Source organism: Capricornis sumatraensis, chromosome 4 (genome assembly GCF_032405125.1).
Source record: "Capricornis sumatraensis isolate serow.1 chromosome 4, serow.2, whole genome shotgun sequence".
Taxonomy (NCBI): Eukaryota; Metazoa; Chordata; class Mammalia; order Artiodactyla; family Bovidae; genus Capricornis; species Capricornis sumatraensis.
Genome location: NC_091072.1, coordinates 20,118,186 through 20,136,251, shown reverse-complemented (window position 1 = coordinate 20,136,251; position 18,066 = coordinate 20,118,186). Strand labels below are relative to the sequence as shown.

Below are 18,066 nucleotides of genomic sequence, written 5' to 3'. Positions count from 1 at the left end.
ATGGAGCTGATTAAAGATCACTGATGCCCTGAAGCAGCTTGTGGGTCCAGTAATCAAAGGTGTTTGACCACAGAAGTAGAAAATGTTAATAAAACAAGGAGGCCATTAGACTGAGAAGGTTCTAATACAAACCATAGCAGCCTGTGTCAGCAAACCCAAACTGGACCCTGTAGATTCCTCAGGTTATCCAATCACAGACACAAGATCTCAGCTTTTCCACTTAAGACAAACTTAAGCTGTGCTTGGCCACTCAGTCTTGTCCAACTCTTTCCAACCCCATGGACTGTAGCCAACCTGGGTCCTCTGTCCATGGGATTTTCCATGCAAGAATACTGGATTGAGTTGCAGTTTCCTTCTATAGGGAATCTTCCCAACCCAGAGATCAAACTGGCGTCTCCTGCACTGCAGGCATGTGCTTTACCTGCTGAGCCACTGGGGAAGCCCAAAACTTAAGCTACAGCCAATCAGATAATTTCCTGGCTTCGTTTCCACCTTTGCCCTATCAAAGTCTTGCCCCTGCCCCCTCTTGGTGGAGCGTTCCTAACCACTTCCAGTTTGGCAACATCAGTTCCAATTGACGTCTGCTTAAAAAAAAATGAAACAAACAAAAAAAAACTCTTAAAAATTTTAATATGCCTGTTTATCATTTAACAAAGGTCACCTGAATTTTGATTTGCCCATAGTTATATGCATTCTTGGAGAGGAATCAGGGGCAAGACAAACAGCAACTAATATACGTTGGGACCAAATTCGTTTAAAGAGTTTTTTTGAAGACAAAAGAAAGCATTGACCAGTAGGTTTGCATTGCAGGGAAGATTCTCTACACCCTTCTTATTAGTCAGATTTTCCTGGCCATCCCTCACATTTCCCCCAGACTTAACTCTTTGCTTGTTTGTGAGAAATTCGTACAGGAGTTTACAAAGCTGGGGGTGGGGATTGCATTAGTGAAGCAATAGTGGTGGTGTTGACATGAAATGCTGACTCCGTATATTTTTTTTCTTAGCCGCCTTGTGGTTGAGGACAACCCCTGCTGTCATTTTGATATTTGGCAAGGTACCTGAATAACCTGAAATTTCTCCATGTGATCTATATCTACTTTGACAGTTTAAAAGAATGGCTCTTTGAAAATGTAAATCCTAACCCTTTGAATATTTTTTTTATAGTTGAGACTATTAAAGTTGGTAAGGAGAGCTCCAAGTTTTGAGGCTTAACTATTACAAAAAAATGGTGAAACTCTCTACAACCCTGATAAATTTAGCCTCCTTCTGCTTATATCTGGAGACGAGAGAGTTCATTGTCTCACTACTCAAGGGACAAAACCAATTTTCAACTAATGGAATTCTAATTTTCAGGAAGTCTTTTCTGATGCTTAATTAAAACTTGCCTCCTTAAAACTTCCATCAAGTAATTTATGCTGGGAATAATGTAAATGTGCATATTAGTCAGGTTTTTCTAGAAACAGAAACAATAGGATATACAGACATACATGTAAGAGGAGACTTATTGTAGAAGCTAGCTCACACAGTTTTGGAGCTGCCCCAATAGTCCATGGACTTCTTCAGGCCAGAATACTGGAGTGGGTAGACATTCCCTTCTCCAGGGGATCTTCCCAATCCAGGGATAGAACCCAGGTCTCCTGCATTGCAGGTGGATTCTTTGCCAGCTAAGCCATCAGGGAAGCCCTATATAGATACATTTGTAAAAGGAGATTTACTGTAGAAACTAGCTAACACAGTTTTGGAGGCTGAGCTGTGCGCCCCCTCCCCCACCCAACCATCTGCAAGTTGGAGAACGAAGAAAGTCAGTGGCGTGATTCAGTCCATGTCCAAAGGCCTGAGAACCAGAGGTCTGCTGGTCTAAGTCCCAGAGTCCACAAATCCAACAGCCAGGAGCTCTGATGTCTGAGGATAGAAGAGGATGAATACTCCTGTTTAAGAAGACAGTGAGCATTCTCCCTCCCTTCACCTTTTTTGTTTTATGGGAGCCCTCAAGGGATTGAAGTCTACTGTTTCAAATGATTCTCTTCCAGGAACATTCTCACAGACACACCCAGAAATAATGGTTTACCAGCTATCTGGGCATCCCTTACACCAGTCAAGTTGCTACATAAAATTAACCATCACATGGTCCATTTCCTTGGCAGTCCAGGGATTAAGACTCCATGCACCCAGAGCAGGAAAATCCTTGACTGGAAACCTCTATAAACATCCATAAATGACAGGGTTTGGGGAGATACCAAGTTTGTGAGCACATCCTTGTGCTGGGAGGCTGGGGCACTCCAACTCCTCAGAGATGAAGGGTTCTACGCTCAGGACCATTTTCAGACCTCACCCTATGTACCTCTTCCTCTAGCTGGTCTTTTGTGTCCTTTATAATAAGTTGTTTTAGTAATAGCATTTTCCTGAGTCCTGTGAGTCCTAATTCTAGGAAATTATGGAACGTGGGGTGAGGGGTATAGAAGTGAAAGCTTCTGAACTTTTAGCCAAGTCAGACAGAAATTTGGGTCTGATATTGGCATCTGATGTTGGAGCAGTCTTGTGGGAGCTGAGATCCTTTAACTTGTGGGATCAGAAACTAACTCCTGGTAGTTAGTCCAGAATTGGATTTATTGTTGGACACTAGTTGGTATCCAGAGAATCAAAGAATATAATAAATCTACTCCATCTTTTACAGGAAAATCCTTCAACTATATTTTAGCCTTCTCATATCAAAAATCTTTTGTTCTTCAAACTCTCACACTGACGAACTTCTCATCACCCATATCAATATTCTCCATTACTTATCAAAAGTTCTGGCTTGTAAAAAGTCTATCTTAAAATTCTATACTTAAAATTCAGCACACTTCTCTAGATGTGGCCAAAAGAGAACATTATAGGTATTCCGTGCTTTGTCACTCAGTTGTGTCCCATGGACCATAGTCCACTGGGCTCCTCTGTCCATAGAATTCTCCAGGCAACAATACTAGAGTGGGTTGCCATTTTCTCCTCCAGGGGATCTTCTCGACCCAGGAATCGAACTCGTGTCTCCTGTGCCTCCTGTATTACAGGTGAATTCTTTACCCTAGGCTCAGGTTAATAATTTTATTTCTGTTCTAATGGACATGCCCTAAATATGTGTCTGTTACATGGAGTGGGGCTGGAAGGTTGACCAGCAGCAATGGTGATCCTCTTTATTACCCTGATCAGTTCAGGTCTTGTCTAATCACAAACACCCTATCTGGCAAACACAGTCTTATAGATAGCTGCACCTACCTCCTTGAAAGCTATTTAGTTAGTTAGTTAGTTAGTTAGTTCAGTCGCTCAGTCATGTCCGAATCTTTGTGACCCCATGAATTGCAGCACGCCATGCCTCCCTGTCCATCACCATCTCCTAGAGTTCACTCAAACTCACGTCCATCGAGTCAATGATGCCATCCAACCATCTCATCCTCGGTCATCCCCTTCTCCTCCTGCCCCTAATCCCTCCAAGCATCAGGGTCTTTTCCAAAGAGTCAACTCTTCGCATGAGGTGGCCAAAGTACTGGAGTTTCAGCTTTAGCATCAGTCCTTCCAATTAACACCCAGGGCTGATCTCCTTTAGAATGGACTGGTTGGATCTCCTTGCAGTCCAAAGGACTCTCAAGAGTCTTCTCCAACACCACAGTTCAAAAGCATCAATTCTTCGGCGCTCAGCCTTCTTCACAGTCCAACTCTCACATCCATACATGACCAATGGAAAAACCATGGCCTTAACTAAACGGACCTTTGTTGGCAAAGTAATATCTCTGCTTTTCAATATGCTGTCTAGGTTGGTTATAACTTTCCTTCCAAGGAGTAACCGTCTTTTAATTTCATGGCTGCAGTCACCATCTGCAGTGATTTTGGAGCCTCCCAAAATAAAGTCTGACACTGTTTCCCCATCTATTTCCCATGTAGTGATGGGACCAGAAAGCTAGTTGAAGTGAAGTGAAGTGAAGTCACTCAGTCATGTCCGACTCTTTGTGACCACATGGACTGTAGCCTACCGAGCTCCTCCGTCCATGGGATTTTCCAGGCAAGAATACTGGAGTGGGTTGCCATTTCCTTCTCCAGGGGAACTTCCCAACCCAGGGATCGAAACCGGGTCTCCCACATTGTAGGCAGATACTTTATCGTTTGAGCCACAAGGGAAGCAAGCTAGTTAGTGACCCTCAATTATAATTCAAACATGTCTTCAGAGACCTCAGTCCTCATGCCAGTGAACTTATCAGAAAGTATGAAGTTCAGCCAAGAAATCTGGCAAATGACATTTTCTCCATCTTCTTACACATCCTATATGTTAAGCGTTTTATAGTCTGGAGCCCTGAATAAAAGCATAACTGACACACTCTTTAATTCAGCACTAGTTCTGACTGATTATTTCCTGTATGTGGGGTTACTATATTGATTGTGTTGATTTTTTTTTAAACCCTATCACGATGTAGCTCTTAGGAGATTGTGACCAAGTTAAACAGATTTTTCTTTTCAGATGAACTGCCAAGCCAGTCTCCTCCTACTATATTTATATGCCTGACTTCTATGAGCCTGAATATAGAATTTTACATTTAGTCTAGTTGACATTCACTTTGCAAGAATCAATGAACCATTTTAATTTGTCAAAAACATTTTGAATTTTATTCAAATATGTCACTATGGGATATTTTAGGCAATTAGATTTCCTCATTAACAAAAACTGGGAGGTAGAAATTTGATCACGACATTAGGGAAATTTCTTTCTTTATATTCTAGAGCTGTGCTATCTAAACAGTAGTCGCTAGCCTCATAAGACTCGAACAACTTAAAATGTGGCTAGCACAAATTGGGAAGTGCACTAAGTACAAAATAGACACCAGATTTCAAAGGCTGACTACAAAGAATGTAAAAGATCTCATTAACAATTTTAAAAATATCAGTTACACGTTGAAATGATACTTGGCGTACATTGGATTAAATAAAATAGATTATGAAGAATATGAGGGGCTGGATTGTTAAAATGCAGCTAGTTGAAAATTTAAAATTACACTTGTGGCTCACATAATATTTGCATCAGACAGGGTAGCTCTAGAGGCTGAAGTGACTTCTATCCATAGTTGCCCTCTTCTGGAGCTGGATGATTAGAACACATTTGGATTGGGTAGGAGGAAGTGGAAATTTTGATGCCAGGCCCAGTATGTTGGTATGTGAATGGAAGTGAGAGTAGGAAGCCGCAGCGGGCACCCAGAGAGCAGCGGCTGTGTGTGTTATGTGTATGTAGGAGGCTTGAAAAGGAGCAATCTATGAGAGACAGTGTCTAGCCCGGCAGGGAGAGGACACCCAGACTGAACAGCCACTTTCTATAGTTCCCACGCAATACGATATCCCTGCGGATGTTTGGTTGGTATGAGAGTTCATTCACATGGCTAACCCCACAACTTCCCCCCCCGGTCCACCCAGTCAGGGACATCTAGGCTGTTCAGTCTATCCCGGTACCATCTTAACTAAGCCCACCCATGCTTTGCCAGCAGAGGAAGAAAGAAAGAAGTGGAGATTCACGCTCTGCTTTATTCCCTCCTTGATACCCTAGCAGAGGAGAGCAGACATTCACCATCTGTGAACTCAGTGTGTGGTGAGCATGTTATCTCTTGTACAAATACAGAATGCAAAGTCCAGCTAACGTAGATAACACCAGCACCCACCCCTCTGTGCTGAAGGTGACCAGGTAGGCATTCAGACTAGAAGCTTCCATCACCTGTCACCTCCCATGCAGTCAGAAGGTGCTGGTCCCATCCAAGATGGCAGACATCTCACAGCGGCAGCCTGAAGGCTGAACATAGCCCTCAGATGCATTTTGTCTGGCTTTTACAGTGTTTTAAAAAGTGGAGCCAACCTTGGTAAATCAGAACATCTCCCATTAAACTGTAAAGTTTGAGCTTCCCTGGAAAACTCCTAAGATAATACTGGTCAGTGTTCCTATGGGGTACCAAAGGGCTAGAATGGAGTCACAGTATCCCTGTTCACCCAGGACAGGGGTAATCCCTTCCAGGGTCCCTGGGCAGGTGAATAGACCCCATTAAATCCACAACACATTGGAGTTTTCTAGCTGGTCCATGGAGTTCTCTGTGTTCACTACCTCTGGGTCTTCCTGATTAGAAAGCCAGAAAGAGCATGCCTGCCATCAAGAATGTGGCATGATGTAGGTTTTATGCTGATGGTTTTATTGCCAGGGAGGTATAGGAGTTAGGTGAAGGTAGAGGTTCTAGAAGGGAGAGATTAGGATCCTTGGGACTGCTTCTAACTGGCTGTTTCCAGTAGAGCTAGGAACAAGGGAACCTAGTAAGCCACTAGCCAAAACCCATGCAACTCTTTCAGCTTCCTCGCAATAGCAGACTTACCATTTAGGAGGATCGATTTTTCCCTTCTAATAAAAGGAAAAGGCAGTGTAGCAATCCCATAGGGCCTGTGTGTGGGGAACAGATTGCACAATGGTTTGCTGGCCTCCCGGGCTGGATGGAGGAACACCTCGATCTCGGAGGGATAAAGGGCAGGCTGATCACGCCCGAGTGTGCTCACTCATTCTGAGGTCCAAAGAGCAGGTCAGTCTCACGCCCGTGTGCAGAGGCCTGGGACAGAGGATGGAGAAAAGGGCTTCTTTGTTTAAAACAGTCATCACTTCTGATATTCCATATACTAGGCTTTTATTTTAAAGCAGCAGAATTTTCAAAAATAACAGAAAAGGGATGGTAACCTCAAACACAACAGCTTTTTTTTAAAAAGCAAATTGGATAAAAAGCCATTGCTTAAGGGAGACCTAAATTTCCTTCACATTCCTGAGGTAGAATCTAGATAGCATTTATAAATTTGAGTCTACTCTGCTTGCTGACTTTGGCCTCATTTCCTTTTACAGAAAGAAAAGACTTTTGAAAGGCCCTCAGCCCATGGTGTATTTTCTCTCCTTAACGATGTCTAACTCAGGAGGCCAATTTTAGCCACACTGGGCAGGTTCCTGCAGGAGGGTCAAGTCTCACATGCTCTGTAATGACCAGTTTATATTGAGGACCAAACTGGACCCTTTTAAATGACCATGCCCTTGGCCAAGATCTAGTTTCCCACTGACAGGGATCATAGTGTGAGCTGGTCATTAAGTCATATGTTTGTTTGCCTATTTGTTTGGAGTAGGGATGGGGCTGAAAGAAAGACCTGTTAGAAGCTGAGAGAGTGACTGAAATTTGACTTGCATTTTATTATAAATGTGTTCAGTGATTTTCTCCTGAATCCCAGATCTGATCCATGAAATCTATTAACACAAACCAGTGAAAAACAAACAAAAACAGCTAGGCCATTTTATCCTCGTTTTCCATTTTTGAAGTTTCTGCTCTCCATTTTTCCTTGCCCTGAGTCCAGTCTACCAGGATAGCTCTGAATTCACATCTCTTATTGCAGCCTTTAGTTCTAGAAGGATCTAATCTTTCCTTTAGGACTCTACAGGGACATTTATAAACCATCACCCTATGACAGCCTTTTCATTGCTGCAAGTTTCATAGTGTTGCTTACCTTTGAACTTGTGTATGCACTGTCTGCTCAACTAAACTCCAAGCTCGTGGAGAGTCATGGTATATCTTAGACCTCTTCATGTTGCCTGGTGCTCTGGACAGTGCTGTGCACATGAAAGTGTCTCAGAAACGACTTATTGAAGGAATGGCACTGTGATTGATTTAGAGCAGAGACTTCACACAAAATGGTCATTATCTTTGTTCCCATTAAAAGTAAAATCAGGAGACTGGGAGATTCATTCAAACAGAAACTCAGAATATCACTTGTCTTATGCAGTATTCTAAACCTTCAACCCTGGTAGATGGTCTCCCCCATGATAGCGCCTTGGCTTACATTTGGCTTTTTTTTCTGGTTTTATGTTCCCTAATCAGTACACCCATTACCACACACACACACACACACACACACACACACACACTATGTACACGTACCTCTCTGCTTTGCTTCTATATTCTTCATCTTCCCTTTTCCAGAAACATGTGATTTTATAAAAACTAAAATGAGGACCTTAGGTGAAACCCACTGAGGTGATATTTCCCAGGAACCACACATTTAGGGAGTGGATAATTAAGATCTAAAAATTATATTTTAGCATTTTAACTAAACGGATCTAGAACTTTAGAGCACCAAGGCTTAATACATTCTATACATTGCTTTGCCTTTTATACAAATACAAATTTTTTAAGCACTGGAAGAGCCAAGAAACCAGAGACCTTTTTGGATGGGAACATCTATTACACACGCTCTTATAGCACCCTAGGCTGTCAGGGACATCCTGAACAATGGAGGCAATTGAAGAATTCAAATGAGTAGGTGATCGCTTACATCTTTACAAGGCATCTCTGGAATACCCCAGCACTGGGTTTTCACTGGGCCTGAGACTTCCTTCCTCTGGCATGATTTTCCCACCATGATGGGCCATGGTTCAAGATCTTTATACTACACATGCCCAGGCAACTTCTGAATTTATTCTCAATGTCTTTAGAAAAAAAAAAACACCTTATTTTAAAAAGAAATTTTTTTTGTCTCACACACACACACACAAATGCACTTTACTTCACAGTACCTGTTATGGCTGAATTCTATCTCCCACAATAATTCATATGTTCAAATTGTAACCCTGACTACCTCCAAAGATGACTGTGTTTGGATCTAGGGCCTTTAATGAAGTAAAGTAAAGTAAGGTCGTATGACTGGACTCTAATTCAATATGTCTCGTGTCCTTACAAAAAGAGGTGAAGACGCAAAGAAATATAGAGGGAGCACCATATGTAGACACAAAGAGAAGATGGCTCTCTCTAAGCCAAGGAGAAAGGCCCCAGAAGAAACCACACCTTCTGACATCTTGATCTTGGACTTCTAGCCTCTAGAACTATGTTGAGAAAACAAAATTCTATTGTTTAAGCCTTCCCAGTCTATGGAACTTTGTTATGGCAGCTTGAGCAAACTAATATAGTACTTCTGCTCATTTTCTCAACATCTTTGAAAAAAATTCATTTTGAAGGTGAAAAGCAACCCAAGAAGGGATGTATCCAAAGCCATGGAGCTAAACAGGGCTTGTAACAATGAGGCTTTTCAAAGTCCTATACAACACTTTTGTTTCCATTCTACATTAAAAAACAAAATGTTATTTGAAACACTAAAATGGAATCCTGTGGAACAACGGTTCTTACCCTCAGCTTCACATTACAATCAACTAAAGAGATTTGGAAGAAAATTACTGGTCTCTGGGCTCTACCTCCAGAGTTTCTGGGTGATTGGTTTGCATCAGGAGGCAGTACTCCATCCACCCCCATGGTAATTCTAATGTCAGTTAGAGGTGAGAAAAAGTGCCCTAAAACATCAGTTGATTAGAAAACATCAGAGAATTCACAAAGAGAATCACTCAATCTTTTGAAAGCCTCAGATTTCCTAAATCACTGTAAATTGTTCCACCAAAATAAAACAGATTTCTTCCTCCAAATATCTCTCCATCCCCAAATCATTTTAGCATTGCTATTGCATCGGTTAGTGAGAACAGAAGCTATTTAGTTAATTTCTTCACCACTGATCAAAGCAAGTTACAAAATGGCAGCTAGCATTTCAGGGAGCATTTTTAAACCCTCAAGTTTCAGGAAGCATCTATGTCTAGAAGACACTCCACTTGGATGGGGTACTCTGTATCACCCTAATTAGCAACCGAGCAACACGAGCCGTGTAGAGAACTGGCCTAATTTGGCGGAGCTGGGTTGAGAGCCAGTTCTCTGGAACTTGGCAGCGTGGAGGAGTGCTATGGGTGCCAATTAGCTAGAGTTGCCTTCAACTCCTAGCTGCTTAGTGGCAGCCTATTAATGTTTTGTTGGTTTTTCATTAAAGATTGATCTGACTCTGTGGATTTCTAATGTCCTTTTATTTGGTAAGTCAATCCCAGTCTGGCAGCAGCACATACACAAGATGTTAAAAAAAAAAAAGTCTTGGCAGAAAGTGACTTTCAAAAGTCAGCTCTAAAATTCCAGAAGAGAAGGGGTGAAAAAAAGCGGGGGTAAGGGTGGAATGAGCCGCAAGCACCTCCCACCAGGCCCTGGGACCTCTAAGGGGCGGAGAGGCAGGGCTGCTCCTCTGCCCTGGGATGCGGAATAGTGGGGAGCGGTGATGGGTCAGCTTGCGCAGTCTTCCCCAAAGGATAAAAACCTTAATGCTGTTTTCTGCAACAGCTTTGAGGTTATTACCTTAGGTCCTTAATAAAAGGGAAGTTCGTAAGCAAGAGACTAGTTCGGCCCATCAGAGAAGGAAAGAGAAGTTACAATAGTACATTCAAGCTTCGTTTTGAGTTCATTGCCAGGAGCCACTGCTGCGGCCAAGGTAGACAAATGTGTGTCAACTGGTCTCTTGAATACTTTTATTGGCTGGGCGATGTCACCTGACTAACCAATCAAAGTGAGCCTCTCTGGGGCAACTCCAAACTAGCTGGAAACCGCCTCACAATGGGCAAGAGTCCCACCAACAATTTATCTTGCATCTAAGGAAGTATCCCTACTATAATTTCTGGCAGAAGCTAATCATGAGAGGACTTGCTAACAGCCTCCTTGATAACTTACTCCAAGCGGGACTGTTCTTCCATTGGTCAGGATCAATGTGTCTGCTGTGGCGAACGGGACCGTCTGAGGCTGATCATCTGAGTTGTATCACCTGTGCTATGGCCAAAGACACCCAAAAATTTAAGACCATCACCCTAATCTTCTAAGGGCTGGGTAGAGCTTGGTTTACTATGGCTTATGTTCTCACAGCTTGAGCAGTCCTGCTCCCGGGGGTTCTATAGTTGTGTCTGCTGGTGCCAGGCTTTAATATCATACCATATATGTATCATATCAGTATCATATATCTTGAGATACACACACGCACACACATATATACACTTGAAAATGTCCCAATAGTGTCTATTAATGCCAGCTTTACTATATATGCTATATATAATAAGCAGGACTTTTCAAGTTGATGTAAAGTCTTGATCCCAGGGGTTTAGCAACAATGTCTGTTAATACCCTAATTAACAGGGTTCTCTGCCCGGAGAAGGGAATGGAAGCCCACTCCAGTATTCTTGCCTGGAGAATCCCATGGACAGAGGAGTCTGGTGGGCTTCAGTCCATGGGCTCACAAAGAGTTGGACATGACTGTGTGGCTAACACACTTTCTGCCTGCTGTTCCCTCTGCCTGAACTGCGATTCCCCAGCTGTCTGTATCGCTCGCTCACTGATTTCTTCAGGTCTTTACTCGAAAGTCACCTTCTCCTTGATCTAAAATTTCTAAATTTATAAATAATTTAGATTATGTCTAAACACTATCTAAAATTTCAAAGCCTCCCCCACCAGCCACATTCCATGTAATGTTTTCTCCTTAGCACTTGCACTGTCTAAGGTAACATACATTTTCTGTGTTTGTCCTCGACCGCCTTCCCCTACTAGACTGTGAACTCCACGAGGACAGGGATCTTGTGTAGCTGACACATAGCAGGCAACCAATTAATATTTGCTTGATGAAGTTGTTCTTCTTCAGTTGCTAAGTCATGTCTGTCTCTTTGCACCAGAAGAGTGTTATTTATTGAGAGTGTGCTGTATTCAAGGCCCCATGCTCTTTGCTATGGGAGATGCAAGAGCCTCTAAGATGGCCTGTGCCTTCTAGGAGCTCACCAAGCACTTGGCAAGGAAATGAGAGCTAACAACATAAAACATGATGGCAAGTGCCAGATGAATGACCTGGATAACAATATGAGCAGTCTTCTGCAGAAGGGGAGGCCAGAAAAGGCTCAAATGGTCAGTGTGGGCCCTGTGGGTAAGGTGAGTCTTGAACTTGACGTTAGACGAGGCAAGTGTTTGAAAAGTGTCAAAGAAGTGGAAGGGTGTTGTAGGTGGGGGGTTTGCCTTCTTCAGTGATTTGCTGATAAGACACTCAGCCCTGCTAGTGCAGAAGCCACAAGAGGTCTCTGACTCATGCCCCAGCTGCCACCTTGGGCTTGGTGCTAACTTCAAATAAAATGTGCAGGCGCCTTCCTGGTGTCTTGGTCACCTCCAGGTTGGGCAAGCTGTATGATTCTTGCTTTGTCATCTAATGACCAATGCAAGCACTCAGGCTTCTCTGGTGCTGGCCTCCAGGGATGAGGGTATTTTAGGAGATGAGCAGCCTCATTTAGCCAAACAGTGCACACAACACAGGCCCACTAATCCTGGGATTTATCTCTATTCCTGCTGTACTGGTATCTCATTTAAAAGCATTTCTGGTAGTGAGTGGTTCAGTACCATGGAAGTTTACAGATGACTGAAGACTATTGTTTTTAAAACCAAGTTTTAAGACCTACTAGGTACAATGCTTGTACAACTGAAATATAAAAATATAAGGGAATTGATTCTGAGGCTATTGAGTGGTGAGTCATTCATGAAATGCCCTCTGAACTCTATAGGTTTTTTAGTTGTACCTGTTTTATAGCTTTTTTTTTTTTTTTTGGTCTCCATCATCACTTTCAGCCTGTGAGGTATCATTTTTCATTCTCAGCTTTAGTTTCTGATTATCTGTGGACTGGGAATCCAGATTGAGTAAATTATTTTAGTTATTATTGAAAAAGAACATGGGCTTTGATCAAGGTCTCTTATCAAGGCTTTGATCAAGGTCCTCTACATGTCTGTCTCAGTGCCCAGGATGTGGGTCATCTCTGTTTGCCACTCAGCCCTTATCTCCTCTAGGTTAACACTCAGAAGGTCCTTTTCCATGCCTCCTGATATTTACCTGTGGTCAAAATGAGTGACCTACGGAAAGGGAAGAAATTCTACAGGCTGAGGAGAAGCGAGACTGAGAAGCGAGGGGCTAGACAGTAAAAGTGCACAAACTCCCCACAAAATGGAATCTCTGCAGGCATCAGGTTTTACACTTAAAAAATTTCATTGAGATATTATTGACATGTAACATTGCATTAGTTCTAGGTATACAACATAATGGCTTGATATGTGTATATACTGCTAAATGATCACCACAGTAAATCTAATTAGCATCCATCATAATATATAGTTACAGTGGAAATACATGTGATGAGAACTTTCAAGATGTACTGTCTTAGCAACTTTCAAATATACAATACAGTATTGTTCACTATCGGAGAAGGCAATGGCACCCCACTCCAGTACTCTTGCCTGGAAAATCGCATGGACGGCAGAGCCTGGTGGGCTGCAGTCCATGGGGTCGTGAAGAGTCAGACACGACTGAGCAACTTCACTTTCACTTTTCACTTTCATGCATTGGAGAAGGAAATGGCAACCCACTCCAGTGTTCTTGCCTGGAGAATCCCAAGGACGAGGGAGCCTGGTAGGCTGCCGTCTATGGGGTCGCACAGAGTCGGACACGACTGGAGTGACTTAGCAGAGAGAGATTGTTCACTACAGTTACCATTTCATCTCCAGAACTTATTTGTCTTGTAACTCGAAGTTTGTACCTTTTGGTCACACACACCCATTTTTTGCAAATCCTCCACCCCCTGCCTCTGTCAACCACTGGTCTATTCTCTATGTCTATCAGCTCATTATAAAACATCATACAGTATTTGTCTTTCTCAGTCTGACTCACTTCACTTAGCATAATGCCCTCAAGATCCATCCGTGTTGTAGCAAAAGTCAGAATTTCCTTCTTTTTCATGGCTGAATAATATTCCATTATATAGATAACACCGCAATGAACGTGAAGCTGCAGATGTCTTTTCAAAATAGTGTTTTTCTTTTTTTCAGGAAGAAAACTAGAAGTGGGATTGCTGGATCATGCGGAAGTTCTATTTTTAAGCTTTTGAAGAACCCCAGCACTATTTTCCATAGTGCCTGCACCAGTTTACATTCTCACCAGAAGTGCACAAGTGGTGCATTTTCCCCACGTTCTCATAAACACTTGTGATTTTTTTTTACCTTGTTGATAATAGCCCTTCTGATCAGATATATGATGTGAACATTTCTTCCATTATGTAGGTTGTCTTTTCATTTTGTCAATTCCTTTGCTGTGCAGAGGCTTTTTAGTTTGTTGGAGTCTCATTTGTATATTTTTACTTTTGTGGCTTAGTTCTTTTTTTGTTGTTGTCTGCTTTTGCCACATTGTGACTGATCCTTCTTTTGTCCGAGATAAGACAATGACTGGTTAATTATGAAAGTAACACTCGCCACACAAACCCAGGAGAAAGATTGTGGGGAAAATGGTTTCAGTTTAGGGTTAGACCCACCAGTTAGTGTTTCTCTTCATTTGCAGCTAAAAACACTTTAATACTGTGACAGATATTTAAGAAGGATAAGATGATAAAGTTCAAACCAGTCAATGATGAAGGAGATCAAACCAGTCAATCCTAAAGGAAATCAGCCTTGAATATTAATTGGAAGGACTGATGCTGAAGCTCAAGCTCCAGTACCTGGGCCACATGATGTGAAGAGCAAACTCACTGGAAAGGATCCTGATGCTGAGAAAGACTGAAGGCAAAAGGAGAAAGGGGAGGCAGAGGATGAGATTGTTCGATGGCATTACCAACTCAATGAACGTGAATTTGAGCAAACTCCAGGAGATAGTGAAAGACAGGAGAGCTTGCATGTTGCAGTCCATTGGGTCACAAAGGGTCAAACACAACTTAGCAACTGATCAACAAAAACAACTAAAGATGATGGTGGGAGACTCCATCTATACAAACCCAATCTCCCCCAGATTGGAGCCTCCATCAGAAAAAATAAACTACAAAAGAACAGTTTACCAAAAATATTTAAATTCCTAGGTGAGAGAGACTTTCTTACTTTTCTTTTTTTCTAGGCTCTGACCACATGGAAGAAAAGATACCCTATTCAGAGATAGTCTTGCTACCCAAAAGGTTCCCTCTCTGCTGGGTTCTTAGAAACCTTTGGGTTATTTGAATCTCAGATTAACCCATGTTGTGTGACATGTAATCAATCAGGGAGATTTTTCAATGAAAATTGTACCGTTTTGCAGGAATTGGTTTATACTTCCTTCTCTAATACGATGCAGTTCAGTAGCTCCATTCATTCCTCTCCTAAGATACTCTCAAATAAAAATTTCCAAAATCATTTACCATTTAGCAAGTGTTTTTCCTATCTCATGATTTACTCCTGTTACTTTTAAAGTAGTCTCTGCACTTGATTGGAAGATATGACTATGATGCAAATTCAGCTCTTCTGGCCTGTTGACAAGGGAAGTTTTGCTGTAAAAGATGAATTATGAAGCAATAACTGAGTAGAACTAAAATAATCAATGCAATTGCCCTTTGGTGCATTTGGGGGCTAATGATATATAAGTCAATATGGCTGAAAAAGAGAAATAAATGTCAAACTAAATACCAAAGAATGAATAACCTACTGTAACATCACTAAAGTCATAAGTTCCCAGCTAAAGTCATAAGTTCCCAGTATGCTAAGATTGTTCTGAGAACCACATCAATACACTAGTCTCAAGGTAATTAAAAAATACTAAAAAGCCAATACTTACTTTGTCAAAGGCACAAGTGGAAATCCAACCTGGAATGTGAGGAAGTTAACAGAGTTCTGCTTGTGCTCAAGCTGGGGCAGTTAACCATTATTCTTGAAAGAATATTTATACTGAGAACTTCCTTTTAAAACTCAAAATACTAGAGAGTCATACAGGCTGGAAAGGACTTAAGAAGCTATCTAATTGCTTTGTTTTCTATATTTGGAAGCTGTAGCTCAGAAAAATGAAGTGACTTGTCCACGGTCACACTACTGGCTCGTGCCTCCTGGCTGGCGCAGTGATCTTTAAATTTGCTTATCTTAATGTCCTTGTCTTACATATCATTCCAATTCTCTCTCCCTTCTTCTTCTTCGTCCAGTATTTATTTACTTATTTGGCTGATCTTAGCTGTGACACATTGACTGTAGTTCCCCAACCAAGGATTGAACCTGGGTCCCTTGCATTAGGAGCACAGAGTCTTAGCCATTGGACCACCAGGGAAGCCCCTCTGTCTCCCTTATTCTATTGCAAAAGAGCCTCTCCTTTAAAAAAAAAAAATAGATGACCAGTCCAAGTTTGGTGCATGAAGCAGGGCACTCAAAGCCCATGCTCTGGGACAACCCAGAGGGATGGGGTAGGAGGAGGGTTCAGGACGGGAGGCGACGCATGTACACCGGTGGCTGATTCATGTCCATGTATGGCAAAAACCACCACAATGTTGTAAAGTAATTATCCTCCAATGAAAATAAATAAATTAATTTTTAAAATGTCTCCTTAGCTTTTTAACTATTTTAAGAAGATTATTTTCTAAGAAACAGCAGATATGTGAAAAATTCTTAAAGCTAAGTAGGAGTTACTCTTTTGTAAGAAATGTTTATATTTGTAAGGGAAATCTCTAAATGCAGGGGTGTCTCCCTCCAGGTATCAGGAAGAGGAAGATGACCAAATCTCTAGAAACTCTGAACCATGAAGAAGGCGATGACTTAAATCTGTATAACCTGGCCATTGTTTACTGTGCCCTTCCTGATAACCTCCCATTATTCACCCTCTTACCCTCTGCATCCACGTTTGTCTTTAGCTGAAGATGGTATTTAAGGTGAGGGCTTGGGCCATTTTGACAAGGTCCTAGATTCTCCTTGATCTCTCCCATGTATTCCTGTTACTAAACTTTTGTTTGATTTTCTCCTGTTTATATGTCTCATGTCAATTTGGTTCTTAGGCCAGCCAGAAGAACCTAGAGGGGTAGAGGAAAATGTCTTCCTCCCCCACACTATGTTATAAGGTAAGTAAATATTGAATAAATGTCCCTTGGCACTAACACATAAACAAGTAAGGTGAATTCTACAGAGACTACAGGCCGTAGGGCTTTCAGTTAGACCAGGTTGGCAGAAGAACCTCTGGAGGAAATGGATAAGGGTTCACAGGTGTTCAGTGAAAACGAGATAGCCCAGCACTGGGGGCCTCAAAATACGGGAACAACAGCCTACGCAGGGATAAAATAAACTAAGGAAAATTAGTATTCACAGCCCTTTAAATAAGAAGGCCAGGCCCACGTCAGAAGCCAGAGAAGATAGATGGAAGAACTTGAATCCCAAAGACAGGAAAATGGACAAAAATATCAGTGCTTGCTTCAGCAGCACATATACTAAAATTGGAACAATGCAGAGAAGATTAGCATGGTCCCTACACAAGGATGACATGCAAATTTGTAAAACGCTCCATATTTTTTCAACCTAGATGTCCATCAACAGATGAATGGATAAAGAAGTTGTGGTATATGTACACAATGGAATATTACTCAGCCATAAAAAGGAATGCATTTGAGTCAGTTCTAATCAGGTGGATGAACCTAGAACCTAGTATACAGAGTGAGGAGAGTCAGAAAGAGAAGGATAAATACCATATTCTAATACACATATATGGAATCTAGAAAAACTGTACTGAAGAATTTATTTTCAGGGCAGCGATGGAGAAACAGACATAGAGAATAGACTTACGGACATGGGGAGAGGGAGGAGAGGGTGAGATGTATGGGAAGAGTAACATGGAAACTTTCGTTACCATATGTGAAATAGATAGCCAATGGGAATTTGCTGTATGGCTCAGGAAACTCAAACCAGGGCTCTGTATCAACCTAGAGGGGTGGGATGGGGAGAGAGATGGGAGGGGGGTCCAAAAGGGAGGGGATATATATTTACCTATGGCTGCTTCTTGTTGAGGTTTCACAGAAGACAGCAAAATTCTGTAAAGCAATTATCCTTCAATACAAAATAAATTAATTTTTAAAAACCAATTACAAATAAAAGTAGACAAGGAGTTTGAGGTATGGGTGGGTGAGTGGGTGATTACCCTGTTTACAGCTTGTATGCTTGAAAACATCCCTTCAGGGAGGGGATATGTGTATCCTTGTGGCAGATTCACTTTGCTCTACAGTAGAAACTAACACAACATTGTAAAGCAACTATACTCCAGTAAAACTTAATTTTAAAATAAATGAAAATTGTATTTGAAAAAAATCAGGGTGAGGAAAGGAGGTAATATCAAAGATGACCAGATATTGTCAAAAGGCTGGAAA

General features: G+C 41.7%; 1 non-coding gene across 1 annotated transcript; it reads left to right on the top strand.

Moving 5' to 3' along the window:
• The first annotated feature begins 17,112 nt into the window (after nt 1–17,112).
• On the top strand, nt 17,113–17,219 carry LOC138079355 (U6 spliceosomal RNA). The gene has a single exon (XR_011144839.1). It is a non-coding gene; the product is annotated as a U6 spliceosomal RNA (small nuclear RNA).
• The last annotated feature ends 847 nt before the right edge of the window (nt 17,220–18,066 follow it).